General features: G+C 36.1%; 1 protein-coding gene across 2 annotated transcripts in view; it reads right to left on the bottom strand.

Moving 5' to 3' along the window:
• MSRB3 (methionine sulfoxide reductase B3) overlaps positions 1 to 13,627 on the bottom strand; it is a 201,004-nt gene that overhangs the window by 78,318 nt on the left and 109,059 nt on the right. The window lies entirely within an intron of this gene.

The following is a 13,627-nucleotide window of genomic DNA, read 5'->3' as shown; positions in this document are numbered from 1 at the left end:
AGAAAAACTAACAAACAGGGAGGAATAGCATCAACATCAACAAGAAGTATGTCCACACCAAAACCCCATCCAAAGGTCACCAACATCAAAGACCAAAGGTAGATGAATCCACGAAGACGGGGAAAAACTAGCACAAAAAGGCTAAAAATTCCAAAAACCAGAATGCCTCTTCTCCTCCAAAGGATCACAACTTTTTGCCAGCAAGAAAACAAACTGGATGGAGAATGAGTTTGATGAATTGACAGAAGTAGGCTTCAGAAGGTGGGTAATAATAAACTCCTCTGAGCTAAAGAAGCATGTTCTAACCCAATGTAAGGAAGCTAAGAACCTTGAAAAAAGGTTACAGCAACTGCTAACTAGAATAACCAGTTTAGAGAAGAACATAAGTGACCCTGATGGACCTGAAAAACACAGCGCAAGAACTTCATGAAGCATACACAAGTATCAATAGCCAAATCGATCAAGTGGAAGAAAAGATATCAGTGACTGAAGATGAAGTTAATGAAATAAAGCGTCAAGACAAGATTAGAGACAAAAGAGTGAAAAGGAATGAACAAAGCCTCCAAGAAATATGGGACTATATGAAAAGACCCAACCTACGTTTGACTGGTGTACCCAAAAGTGATGGGGAGAATGGAACTAAGTTGGAAAACATTCTTCAGGAAAATATCCAGGAGAACTTCCCCAACCTAGCAAGCCATGCCAACATTCAAATTCAGGAAATACAGAGAACACCACAAAGATACTCCTTGAGAAGAGCAACCCCAAGACACATAATCATCAGATTCACCAAGGTTGAAATGAAGGAAAAAATGTTAAGGGCAGCCAGAGAGAAAGGTCAGGTTACTCACAAAGGGAAGCCCATCAGACTAACAGCAGATCTCTCTGCAGAAACTCTACAAGCCAGAAGAGAGTGGGGGCCAATATTCAACATTCTTAAAGAAAAGAATTTTCAACTGAGAATTTCATATCCAGCCAAACTAAGCTTCATAAGCAAAGGAGAAATAAAATCCTTTACAGACAAGCAAATTCTGAGAGATTTTGTCACCACCAGGCTTGCCTTATAAGAGCTCCTGAAGGAAGCATTAAATATGGAAAGGAAAAACCAGTACCAGCCACTGCAAAAACATACCAAATTGTAAAGACCATCAACACTATGAAGAAACTGCATCAACTAATGGGCAAAATAATCAGCTAGCATCATAATGACAGGATCAAATACACACATAACAATGTTCACTTTACATGTAAATGGGTTAAATGCCCCAATTAAAAGACACAGACTAGCAAATTGGATAAAGAGTTAAGACCCATCAGTGTGCGGTATTCAGGATACCCATCTCACGTGCAAAGACACACATAAGCTCAAAATAAAAGGATGGAGGAAGATTTACCAAGCAAATGGAAAGCAAACAAAGCAGGGGTTGCAATCCTAGTCTCTGATAAAACAGACTTTAAACCAACAAAGATCAAAAGATATATAGAAGGGCATTACATAATTGTAAAGGAATCAATGCAACAAGAAGAGCTAACTATCCTAAATATATATGCACCCAATACAGGAGCACCCAGATTCATAAAGCAAGTTCTTAGAGACCGACAAAGAGACTTAGACTCCCATACAATAATAGTGAGAGATATTAACACCCCACTGCCAATATCAGACAGATCCACGAGACAGAAAATTAACAACGGGACTTGAACTCAGCTCTGGACCAAGTGGACCTAATAGACATCTACAGAACTCTCCACCCCAAATCAACAGAATATACGTTCTTCTCAGCATCTCATCACACTTATTCTGAAATTGACCACATAATTGGAAGTAAACACTCCTCAGCAAATGCAAAAGAACAGAAATCATAACAAACAGTCTCTCAGACCACAGTGTAATCAAATCAGAACTCAGGTTAAGAAACTCACTCACAACTGTACAACTACATGGAAACTGAACAACCTGCTCCTGAGTGACTACTGGGTAAATAATGAAATTCAGGCAGAAATAAAGAAGTTCTTTGAAACCAATGAGAACAAAGACACAGTGTACCAGAATCTCTGGGACACAGTTAAAGCAGTGTTTAGACAGAAATTTATAGCACTAAATGCCCACAGGAGAAAGCAGGAAAGATCTAAAATCAACACCCTAACATCGCAATTCAAAGAACTAGAGAAGCAAGAGCAAACAAATTCAAAAGCTAGCAGAAGACAAGAAATAACTAAGATCAGAGCAGAACTGAAGGAGATAAAGACACAAAAAACCCTTCAAAAAAATCAATGAATCCAGGAGCTGGTTTTTTGAAAAGAATAACAAAATAGATAGACCACTAGCCTGATTAATAAAGAAGAAAAGAGAGAAGAATCAAATAGACACAATAAAAAATGATAAAGGGGATATCACCACCGATCCCACAGAAATACAAACTATCATCAGAGAATACTATAAACACTGCTATGCAAATAAGCTAGAAAATCTAGAAGACATGGATAAATTCCTGGACATATACACCTTCCCAAGACTAATCCAGGAAGAAGTTGAATCTCTGAATAGACCAATAACAGGTTCTGAAATTGGGGCAATAATTAATAGCCTACCAACCAAAAATAAGCCCAGGACCAGATGGATTCACAGACGAATTCTACCAGAGATACAAAGAGAAGCTGGTAGCATTCCTTCTGAAACTATTCCAAACAATAGAAAAAGAGGGACTCCTCCCTAACTCACTTTATGAGGCCAGCATCATCCTCATACCAAAACCTGGCAGAGACACAACAAAAAAAGAAAATTTCAAGCCAATATCCCTGATGAACATCAATGCGAAAATCCTCAATAAAATACTGGCAAACCAAATCCAGCAGCACATCAAAAAGCTTCCCCACCATGATCAAGTCGGCTTCATCCCTGGGATGCAAGGCTGGTTCAGCATGCACAAATCAATAAACATAATCCATCACATAAACAGAACCAATGACAAGAAACACATGATTATCTCAACAGATGCAGAAAAGGCCTTTAATAAAATTCAACACCCCTTCATGCTAAAAACTCTCAATAAACTATGTATTCACAGAATATATCTCAAAATAATAAGAGCTATTTATGACAAATCCACAGTCAATATCACACTGAATGGGCAAAAGCTGGAAGCATTCCCTTTGACAACCAGCACAAGACAAGGATGTCCTCTCTCACCACTCCTATTCAACATAGTATTGGAAGTTCTAGCCTGGGCAATCAGGCAAGAGAAAGAAATAAAGGTATTCAAATAGGAAGACACGAAGTCAAATTGTCTCTGTTTGCAGATGACATGATTATATATTTAGAAAACCTCATCATCTCAGCCCAAAATCTCTTTAAGCTGAGAAGCAACTTCAGCAAAGTCTCAGGATACAAAATCGACGTGCAAAAATCACAAGCATTCCTATACAGCAATAATAGACAAACAGAGAGCCAAATCATGAGTGAAATCCCATTCACAATAGCTACAAAGAGAATAAAATACCTAGGAAAACAACTTACAATGGTTGTGAAGGACCCTGTCCAGAAGAATTACAAACCACTGCTCAAGGAAATAAGAGAGGACACAAACAAATGGAAAAACATTCCATGCTCATGGATAGGAAGAATCAATATCATGAAAATGGCCATACTGCTCAAAGTAATTTATAGATTCAATGCTATCTCCATCAAGCTACCATTGACTTTCTTCACAAAATTAGAAACAACTACTTTAAATTTCATATGGAACTGAAAAAAGAGCCCTATAGCCAAGACAATCCTAAGCAAGAGAACAAAGCTGGAGGCATCACACTACCTGACTTCAAACTATACTATAAGGCTACAGTAACCAAAACAGCATGATACTGGTACCAAAACTGATATATAGACCAAGGGAACAGAACAGAGGCCTCAGAAATAACGCCGCACATCTACAACCCTCTGATCTTTGACAAACTTGACAAAAACAAGCAATGGGGAACAGACTCCCTATTTAATAGATGGTGTTGGGAAAACTGGGTAGCCATATGGAGAAAACTGAAACTGGACCCCTTCCTTACACCTTATACAAAAATTAACTCAAGATGAATTAGAGGCTTAAATGTAAGCACCTAAAACCATAAAAACACTAGAAGAAAATCTAGGCAATACGATTCAGACATACTCATGGGCAAAGACTTCATGACTAAAACACCAAAAGCAATGGCAACAAAAGCCAAAATTGACAAATGGGATCTAATTAAACTAAAGAGCTTGTGCACAGTAAAAGAAACGATCATCAGAGTGAACAGGCAACCTACAGAACGGGAGAAAATTTTTGCCATCTATCCATCTGACAAATGGCTAATATCCAGAATCCACAAGGAACTTAAACAAATTTACAAGAAAAAAACAGCCCCATCAAAAAGTGGGCGAAGGACATGAACAGACATTTCACAAAAGAAGACATTTATGTGGCCAACAAACATATGAAAAAAAGCTCATCATCACTGGTCATTAAAGAAATGCAAATCAAAACCACAATGAGATACCATCTCACACCAGTTAGAATGGTGATCCTTAAAAAGTTAGGAAACAACAGATGCTGGAGAGGATGTGGAGAAATAGGAATGCTTTTACACTGTTGGTGGGAGTGTAAATTAGTTCAACCATTGTGGAAGACAGTATGGCAATTCCTCAAGGATCTAGAACCAGAAATACCATTTGGCCCAGCAATCCCATTACTGGGTATATACTCAAAGGATTATAAATCATTCTACTATAAAGACATATGCACACGTATGTTTATTGCAGCACTGTTCACAATAGCAAAGACTTGAAACCAACCCAAATGCCCATCAATGATAGACTGAACAAAGAAAATGTGGCACATACACATCATGGAATACTATGTAGCCATAAAAAAGGATGAGTTTATGTCCTTTGCAGGGACATGGATGAAGCTGGAAACCATCATTCTCAGCAAACTAACACAGGAAAAGAAAACCAAACATTGCATGTTCTCACTCATAAGTAGGAGTTGAACAATGAGAACACATGGACACAGTGAGGGCAACATCACACATTGGGGCCTTTCAGGATGTGGGGGATTAGGGGAGGGATAGCATTAGAAGAAATACCTAATGTAGATGATAGGTTAATGGGTGCAGCAAACCACCATGGCACGTGTATACCTATGTAACAAACCTGCACGTTCTGCACATGTATCCCAGAACTTAGAGTATAATAATCAAAAAAAAGAAAAAGAAGTATAATTGTACTTTACCAAATGATTATGGTAAGAGTATAGAGAAAATGGAATCATATAAAATGCTCAATTAAAACCAAGATAGGCAGGAAAATAATGGGAAACAAAAGAAAAAACCAATGGCAATAAATAAAATACAATGACAGATGTAGTAGATATTAATCCAACTACAGTGGATTACAAGTAGCAATACAAGTTTGCTATTACTAAAGTGATTATATCAATAATCACTTTAAATGTCAATGGTCTAAATATACCACTTAAAAAGCAGAGATTGTCAGAATAGTTCAAAAAACAAGACCCAAATATATGCTGTCTACAAGAAATCCACTTTTAATATAACAAGAGATACAGATAAAAATGAAAGGAATGAAGATACACATATCATGCTAACGCCAATCAAAAGATAGCTGAAGTAGTTATATTAATTTTTGACAGAGTGAACTTCAGCTCAAAGAAAATTATCAGGGATAAGAGGGGAACTATACAATCATAAAGGGGTCAATGCTCCAAGAGGACATAACAATCCTTAATGTGTGTGCACCTAACAAAAGTGCATCAAAATACATGAGGCAAAAACTGATAGAACTTCAAAGAGAAACAGACAAATCCATTATTATAGTTAGAGACTTCAACACCCCTCTATTAGAAATGGACAGATCCAGCAGGTAGAAAATTAGTAAGGAAATAGTTGAACTTAACAACACCATCAATCAACTGGATATAATGAACATCTATAGACTACTTTATCCAATGACAGCAGAATACACAGTCTTCTTAAGATGAAATATTTGCCAAGATAGACCACATCTAGATCATGAAACATATCTTTGCTGGGTTTTTTTTCTTTCTTTCTTTTTTTTTTTTTTTTGAGATGCAGTTTCGCTCTTGTTGCCCAGGCTGGAGTGTAATGGCATGATCTCGGCTCACTGCAGCCTCTGCTTCCCGGGTTCAAGTGATTCTCCTGCCTCAGCCTCCTGAGTAGCTCGGATTACAGGCATGCACTGCCACACCCAGCAAATTTTTGTATTTTTAGTAGAGACAGGGTTTCACCATGTTGACCAGGCTGGTCTTGAACTCCTGACCTCAGGTGATTCACCCACCTCAGCCTCCCAAAGTGCTGGGATTATTGGCATGAGCCACTGCACCCAGCCCATAAAACACATCTTAACTAATTTTTAAAAATAGAAATAATACAATATCTGCTCTCAAGCAACAGCATAATTAAAGTAGAAATCAATAACAGAAAGACAGCTAGAATATCAGAAAATGCTTGGAGATTAAACAACAGACTTCTAAATGGCACATGGATCAAAAAAGAAAACACAAGAGAAGTTTAAAAATATTTTGAACTAAATGAGAATGAAAATACAACTTATCAAAATATGTGGGATGTAGTGTAAGCTGTGCTTATAGGAAAATTATAGCATTGAATGCATTTATGAGAAAAGAAGAAAGGTCTATAATCAATCATTTAAGCTTCCATCTTAGGGAACTAAAGAAGGAAGGGCAAGCAATCTACAGTAAGCAAAAGAAAAGAAAAAAATTAGAGCAGAAAGCAATGAAATTAGAAATAGGAAATCAATAGAGAAAATCAGTAAAACCAAAAGCAGGTTCTTTGAAAAGTTCAATAATATTGATAAGCCTCTTGCTAGGTTAACTAAAATAAAAAGTGAGAAGGAGAAATTAGTAAAATCAGAAATGAAAAAGAGGTCATCACTGTTGATCCCATGGACATTAACAGCATAAGAGAATATTATGAACAATTCTATACCCACAAATTTGATAATCTAGATAAAATGAACAAACTCCTTAACAGATACAATCTACCCAACTCACACAAGAAGAAACAGATAATCACAACAGGTTTATATCTATTAAAGAAACTGAATCAATAATTAGTAACCTTACAAAACAGAAAGCACTAGACCTATATGGGTTCACTGGCGAATTTTACCACAGATTTAAGAAATTAATGATACATATTTTCTACAATCTCTTCCAGAAATACAATTGATTTTGTATATTGATCTTTTATTCTGCAACCCTGATGAACTTGTTATTATTTTTACTGGATTCCTTAGGATTTTTTTTTTTTTTTAGATGAAGTCTCACTCTGTCACCCAGGCTGGAGTGCAGTGGTGCAATTTTGGCTCACTGCAACCTCCACCTCCCAGGTTCAAGTGATTCTTCTGCCTCAGCCTCCTGAGTAACTAGGATTACAGGTACTCACCACTATGTCTGGCTAATTTTGTATTTTTAGTAGTGACAAGGTTTCACCATGTTGGTCAGGCTGGTCACAAACTCCTGACCTCGAGTGATTGACATGCCTCAGCCTCCCAAAGTACAGGGATTACAGGTGTGAGCCACCATGCCCAGCCAGGATTTTCTATATACAAGATCATATCATCTGCAAATAGAGATAGTTTTACTCACTCCTTTCCAATCTGAGTGCCTTTTCTTTCTTTTATTTTTTTCCATTTTCTGTTCTTTTCTTTTTTCTTTTTTGGCCTAATTGCCTAGAACCATCAGCATAATGCTGAATAGAAATGGTGAAAACAGAAATCTTTGTTTTGGGAAAAGCATTCTGCCTTTTCACCATTAAATATGGCATTGGCTGTCAGTTTTCACATGTGTCCTTTATTGAGTTAGGAAGTTTTCTTCTATTCCTAGTTTGTTGAGTGTGTTTATCATGAAAGATTGTCAGGTTTTGTCAAATACTTTTTCTGTGTCTACTGATACAATCACCTTTATTCTTTTGGTGTAGCATATTGTATTAATAGACTGTTCAATGTCAAACCAACCTTGCATTCCTAAGATAAATCACACTTGGTTATGTTTTATATGTTGCTGTATTTGGTTTGCTAGTATTTTGTTAAGGATTTTGTGTATGTATTCATAAAAGACATTTATATATAGTTTTCTTTCCTTGTGATCATTGTCTGGATTTGCCATCAGGGTCATAGTGACCCTGTAGAATGAGTTGGGACATGGTTCCTCCTCTTCTATTTTTTGGAAGAGTTGTGAATAATTGGCATTAATTCTTCTTTAAATATTTCACAGAATTTATCAGTGAAGTGATCCTGGCTGGGACTTGTTTTTGTGGGTAGTTTTTAAAGCACCAATTTAATCTCTTTACTTGTTTATTCAGTTACAAATATATCCTATTTCTCAAGTCAATTTCAGTAGTTTCTGTCTTTCTAAGAATTTGTTCATTTTATCTAAGCTATCTAATGTGTTGGCATTTGCTTGAATATTTTAAATGAATGTGTTTTATTTTTTATTATGTAAGTAAAACAAAATTATATCCTCTTGAAATTTTGCTTGAAATTCTAAAATTTCAAGCAAAAATGTTTTAAATAAAATGAAATTAAAATTCAAGCATAAAGAAGTCTTTAATATATATATGCAAGCATATAGAAGCATCTAATTCATATATATGCATACATACAAACATGTTTTATATAAATGGTTTCATATTCCATATATAATTCAGTAACTAGATAATCTTTCCACCAGTCTACATATTCCTACTTAGAGTATAATTTACCTTACTTATTTATAAATACCTTGTATTAAAATGTATTTTAAAAACATAAAGGGATATTATGGATAAATATTTAGTGGCATAAATATTTAGCAGGTTACAAAGCAATATACTCAAGATAAATTCATTTTTATTAAAAATTTTTTTTAAAGAATCTAGAAGTACCCACATCCATACCCACACATCAACAATAACACTGAGTCATAGGATTATGGGAGATTTTCTGTATTTTATAATATTTGTATTATATGTGTGTGTGTGTATGTATGTCCTTTGTAAACAGGTAAATACACACACACACATATATATACAAAACAAGAATAGCAAACACAAACCATAAAATAAGATGGTAGGCATTTTTTTTTTTCTCGAGATGGGGTCTTGCTCTGTTGCCCAGGCTGGAGTGCAGTGGCGCAACCTTGGCTCACTGCAAGCTCCGCCTCCCAGGTTCATGCCATTCTCCTGCCTCAGCCTCCCATAGCTGGGATTACAGGCACCCGCCACCATGACTGGCTAATTTTTTGTATTTTTAGTAGAGATGGGGTTTCACCATGTTAGCCAGGATGGTCTTGATCTCCTGACCTTGTGATCCGCCCACCTTGGCCTCCCAAAGTGCTGGGATTACAGGCGTGAGCCACCGCACCTGGATGGCATTTTTTAAAGTGTCTCCCTTATAATAAAATGAAAGGTTGAAATTCTTCAATTTGAAAATAAATATTCTCATAATGGATAAAAAATAAAAATAAAAATTCAGCTATATTATATTTCTCAGAGGCACACATAAATTTAAGTAACAAATATGGTCAAATATAAGACAATAGCAAAGGTAAATGCATACAGCATAAAGAAAGTAGGGATAATACTATCAAGCAAAAAAAATGAATTCCAACAACAGTGACAAAAATAAAAAAGAATATTTTTAATAGAAAGTAATAATTCATAAGACATAACACTAAAGAATTTTTATTTACTATAGAGCAGTAAACCATATAAAACAAAAACTATTAGAAATACTAAGAAACTTTGTAGTCCTCAAATATTGTGGGAGCTGTTAAAGTACATCTTTCAATACAAAAAATAAAGGTAAAAAATGAGGAAGAAAATATAAATAATATAATTAACAAGCCTTACTGAATAATAGAACTCTTTCTGTGCATTTACAACTACAATTCGTTCCAGAGCAACACGTCAACAAGAGGGAGCATGAAATGGAAGAAACAGAACACACTCTTGAGGAATCTTGGAGAAAGTAGTACTGAAGAAGTCAAAATGTCAGCCAAATTTACAGGCTCGCAACTACTTGGCTGAGATTCAGGGGCAACATTCTGGATCTTAGAAAGTGAGTCTGACTTGAGAGGATCGCAGTTCTTGGCAGGTTCCTGACAACAATGACTGAGAAACAGTAACCAAGCAAGAAGGACTGAATTGGAGTACCAAAGGTATTACTTGGGAATCAGACAAAAGACCGGTTGTACGAATTGAGACACAGTCAGTAAAGGACTAGCCATAAATTGTGCCCTAATGCTGAACTATAATATATGGGATTAGAGCTAGTTAAATCCACTCATTCCTCAGTCCTTGATTCACTCTTTTATTCAAGCAAATATTTACTGAATTTCCATTAACAATCAAGAAGTATGCTAGATGCAGAGGTAAAATGGTAGAAAAAATAGACACCCACTATTTCTACTCCTGTGTAATTTATTACTACTTCCAAGGCTGACCAGCAGTTCACCCCTCCTTCTACATGCACATTAGAATAATCTAGGGAGCTTTTAAAACAATGCCAGTGCCTGGGCTCCAACTGCAGAGACTTTGAGTTGATTGATCTAGGATGGGCCCAGGCACCTCTGTTTTCAAAAAATTCCTCACATAATTTTTATGTGTGGCTAAGATTCAGAAAAACTGTTCTAAATGCAATTTGACCTGGTAACCAAAGTTGGGGTTTGGCTTAAAGTGAGTGTAAATACTAACAATTCCAGATGCACGTAACAGTACTACTGTAGCAGGAAAATCAGGCAGGCCCTTTAGAGTTTTATCATTCAAGGAACTCTACTTTGGAAGTCTTCAATTATCCTCTTCTCCTCTCCATGTGTGGATTCCTGGGACACTCTCCCATTTTCTTTTAGCACTTGGCTCAAATTTTCTCTTTCTAATCCAACTTTTCATGATCCTCTATAACTTCAACAATTATATTGATAACTCTTCCAGCACTCTGGCTTCTTCTTTAGGTACATTATAAGTTAAAAATATTTAGTGAACTAGCCTTAAAATCTAATTTTTCTGTTATGTTGTTTCTATAGTAAAATGTATTCTAAGTTCAAAACAACCAACTTACAAATGAACTTTTGAAAAACAAGCTATTCACCTTTTTTGAGAACATTCTATTTATCACTTACTGGCCATTATTTGATATGACAGTATTTGATATGACAGTATTACTTGTATGAATATAAATTACAAACAAAAAACAGAGCCAGGGGACCCACATAATAAGTTTCAGTCTACGTCTGTAAAGTCAGAAATTAAAAGTCTACAACCAGAAGCACATATCCTGGATATCTCTATTTAACCAACAGCAGCAGCTTCTTGCCTCTGAAGAGAAATACTCTCCTGTCACTAATCACTTTCACATTTCTGGGGAAGGAGCCAACTCATCTTTACTTTTAACTAAAGGCTGTTTGACTGTTAGTCTTATATTCAGTGACAATATTATGAGACAATCTACCCATTATTGATGTGAACCTACCTCCTCTTAGCTTGAGATGATTGGTTCCTTTGTTTCAGGTTGGTTCTCTTCCTTCTCCTTTAATGCTTCCACCCATCATTCACTGAAGAGGTCCTCTTTTCCCTCCTCTAACATTTTGTGCAGGTCAACATGTTCCTATTGTTCAAATACTTGATGGAAAACCCTATGCAAATCACATTCCCTGTCCTTTTCATCACGAACATCAATACTACATAAAAGAAAATTTAAAAACAACTGGAACATACTGAAAGCTTATGGACATACAAACGCTGTTTCACAAAAATTCCTACTCTATTCTTTTGCCAAAGGCAAAGACAGTGGGGGTAGAAGGATTAGGAATTAATATATATACCTTTTATATTTCTGAATACATGTTCTTGTAAATTAAACTAGAAAATTATAGAAAACTGTAAGAAAGATAATAAATCAACTGCAATCATATCACAATGAAATAACTACCATTAAAATCCAACAGGGATTTGGATTTTTTCCATGTAGAGAGTATGGTACCTTGCCTGCCTCTGTTATTGGACATTTAGCCTGTTAAGGGTTTTTTTGCCACAATAAATAATGTTCTATGAATATTCTTTCACGTTTATCTCTGAATATTTTCTTCATGAAGTCTCCCAAAGTGGAATTACTGGGTTAAAGAATTACCAAATTGCTTTTCATAAAGATTGCATCAATTTATATTCCCACTAGTAATATTCGAGAGTAAACATCTCCCCATACTCTTAAATCCCTAATTTTTGAGTAAATATTCTTACAGTTGCTGCAATTTGCATTTCTACGAGTAATAGGTTAAACTTTTGCAAATGCTTATTGGCCTTTAATACTTCTTCAGTTTTCCTTTTTTTTTTTATTAGGTTATTCCTATGAATAAAAGAAAATACAAACAGCGTAGTGTACTGAGAATCTTAATTCCAGTGGAAAGAGGAGATAAGAGTTAGAAGAGGACAAAGCTGAAGGAGTTGCGTTTGGGGTTTCGTTTGATTTTCTTTTTAAGACAGTATGACTTGAGTTTATCTTCAGGCTGTAGGGAAGAAGTACGCAGAATTAAAGAGCTTCAGGAATTAGAGTAAATGACTGATGGAGTAACATCCCATAGGAGAGAGTTAAGGGGACTACTTTGAACTAGAAAAAAGGACATCTCTTCCTCCAAGCATATAGAAAGGAGGTTCAGTGTGGATATAAATGTTTGTTAGTTTCAGGAAAGAAAAGCTCAAGCTTCATAGCGTTAAATTTCTCTATGAAATAGGAGGCAAGATTATTGTTCAAAAAGAAAATGGTGGTAGAAAAGGGGATTTGAGAAAAGTGATAAAGACACAGAAGGACTGCAGAATAGTGCCAAGAGGCAACCTGAAATTGAAGACCATAAATCTTTAGTGGCAATTATCCCATAATTATACTCTTTCCTCCAGCAGGGCCATGCAGCCTGTGTGAAGGAGCTACAACTGAAAGCAGATGGTTGAGGATTTTTCCGGGGAATTTAACACAAGGAAAACAAATCCAGGACCCAGAGAGCACTGGCAAAAATGAAAAATGGTCACCATAGAGTCTAGGATGGATGGGCAGGGAAGTAAAATGACGAAGTACATAACAGACTGGGAAGAAAGGGAAGGGGTCGGGACATGCAGGTTGAAGACACTCAGTGTTGATTGGACAGTCCACATGGTCACTGAAATCGCACGTGAGGATAGCAAGAATTAGAGTGGAAAACTAAAATCTTCAATAAATGAAGGGCATTACCAGGGAGCTAATAAATCACAGCAATGATGAAAGTTAATAAGTGGCTATATAAGGAGTTCTTACATGAGAAAGGAAAAGTGAGGTTCTGAAGGAGGTAATGAAGAGTTATTGCCTCTATTCTTGCAGCTGCAAGAGGGACCTTGGGAGAGAAACAAGTCTCAATTAAAAAAAATGAAGAAAACATTTTGTGAAGAGATTTGAGGATAAAAAAGAATGTATTTACAATGGAATCACAGCTCCAAAGAGCACAGTAGAAATGACTGTGAGGAGGAAGGGGAACATCACACTCTGGGGACTGTTGTGGGGTTGGGGGAGGGGGGAGGGACAGCATTAGGAGAT

The sequence above is a fragment of the Symphalangus syndactylus genome, chromosome 13, assembly GCF_028878055.3.
Source record: "Symphalangus syndactylus isolate Jambi chromosome 13, NHGRI_mSymSyn1-v2.1_pri, whole genome shotgun sequence".
NCBI classification, from domain to species: Eukaryota; Metazoa; Chordata; class Mammalia; order Primates; family Hylobatidae; genus Symphalangus; species Symphalangus syndactylus.
This window is presented reverse-complemented; position numbering and strand designations above follow the sequence as displayed.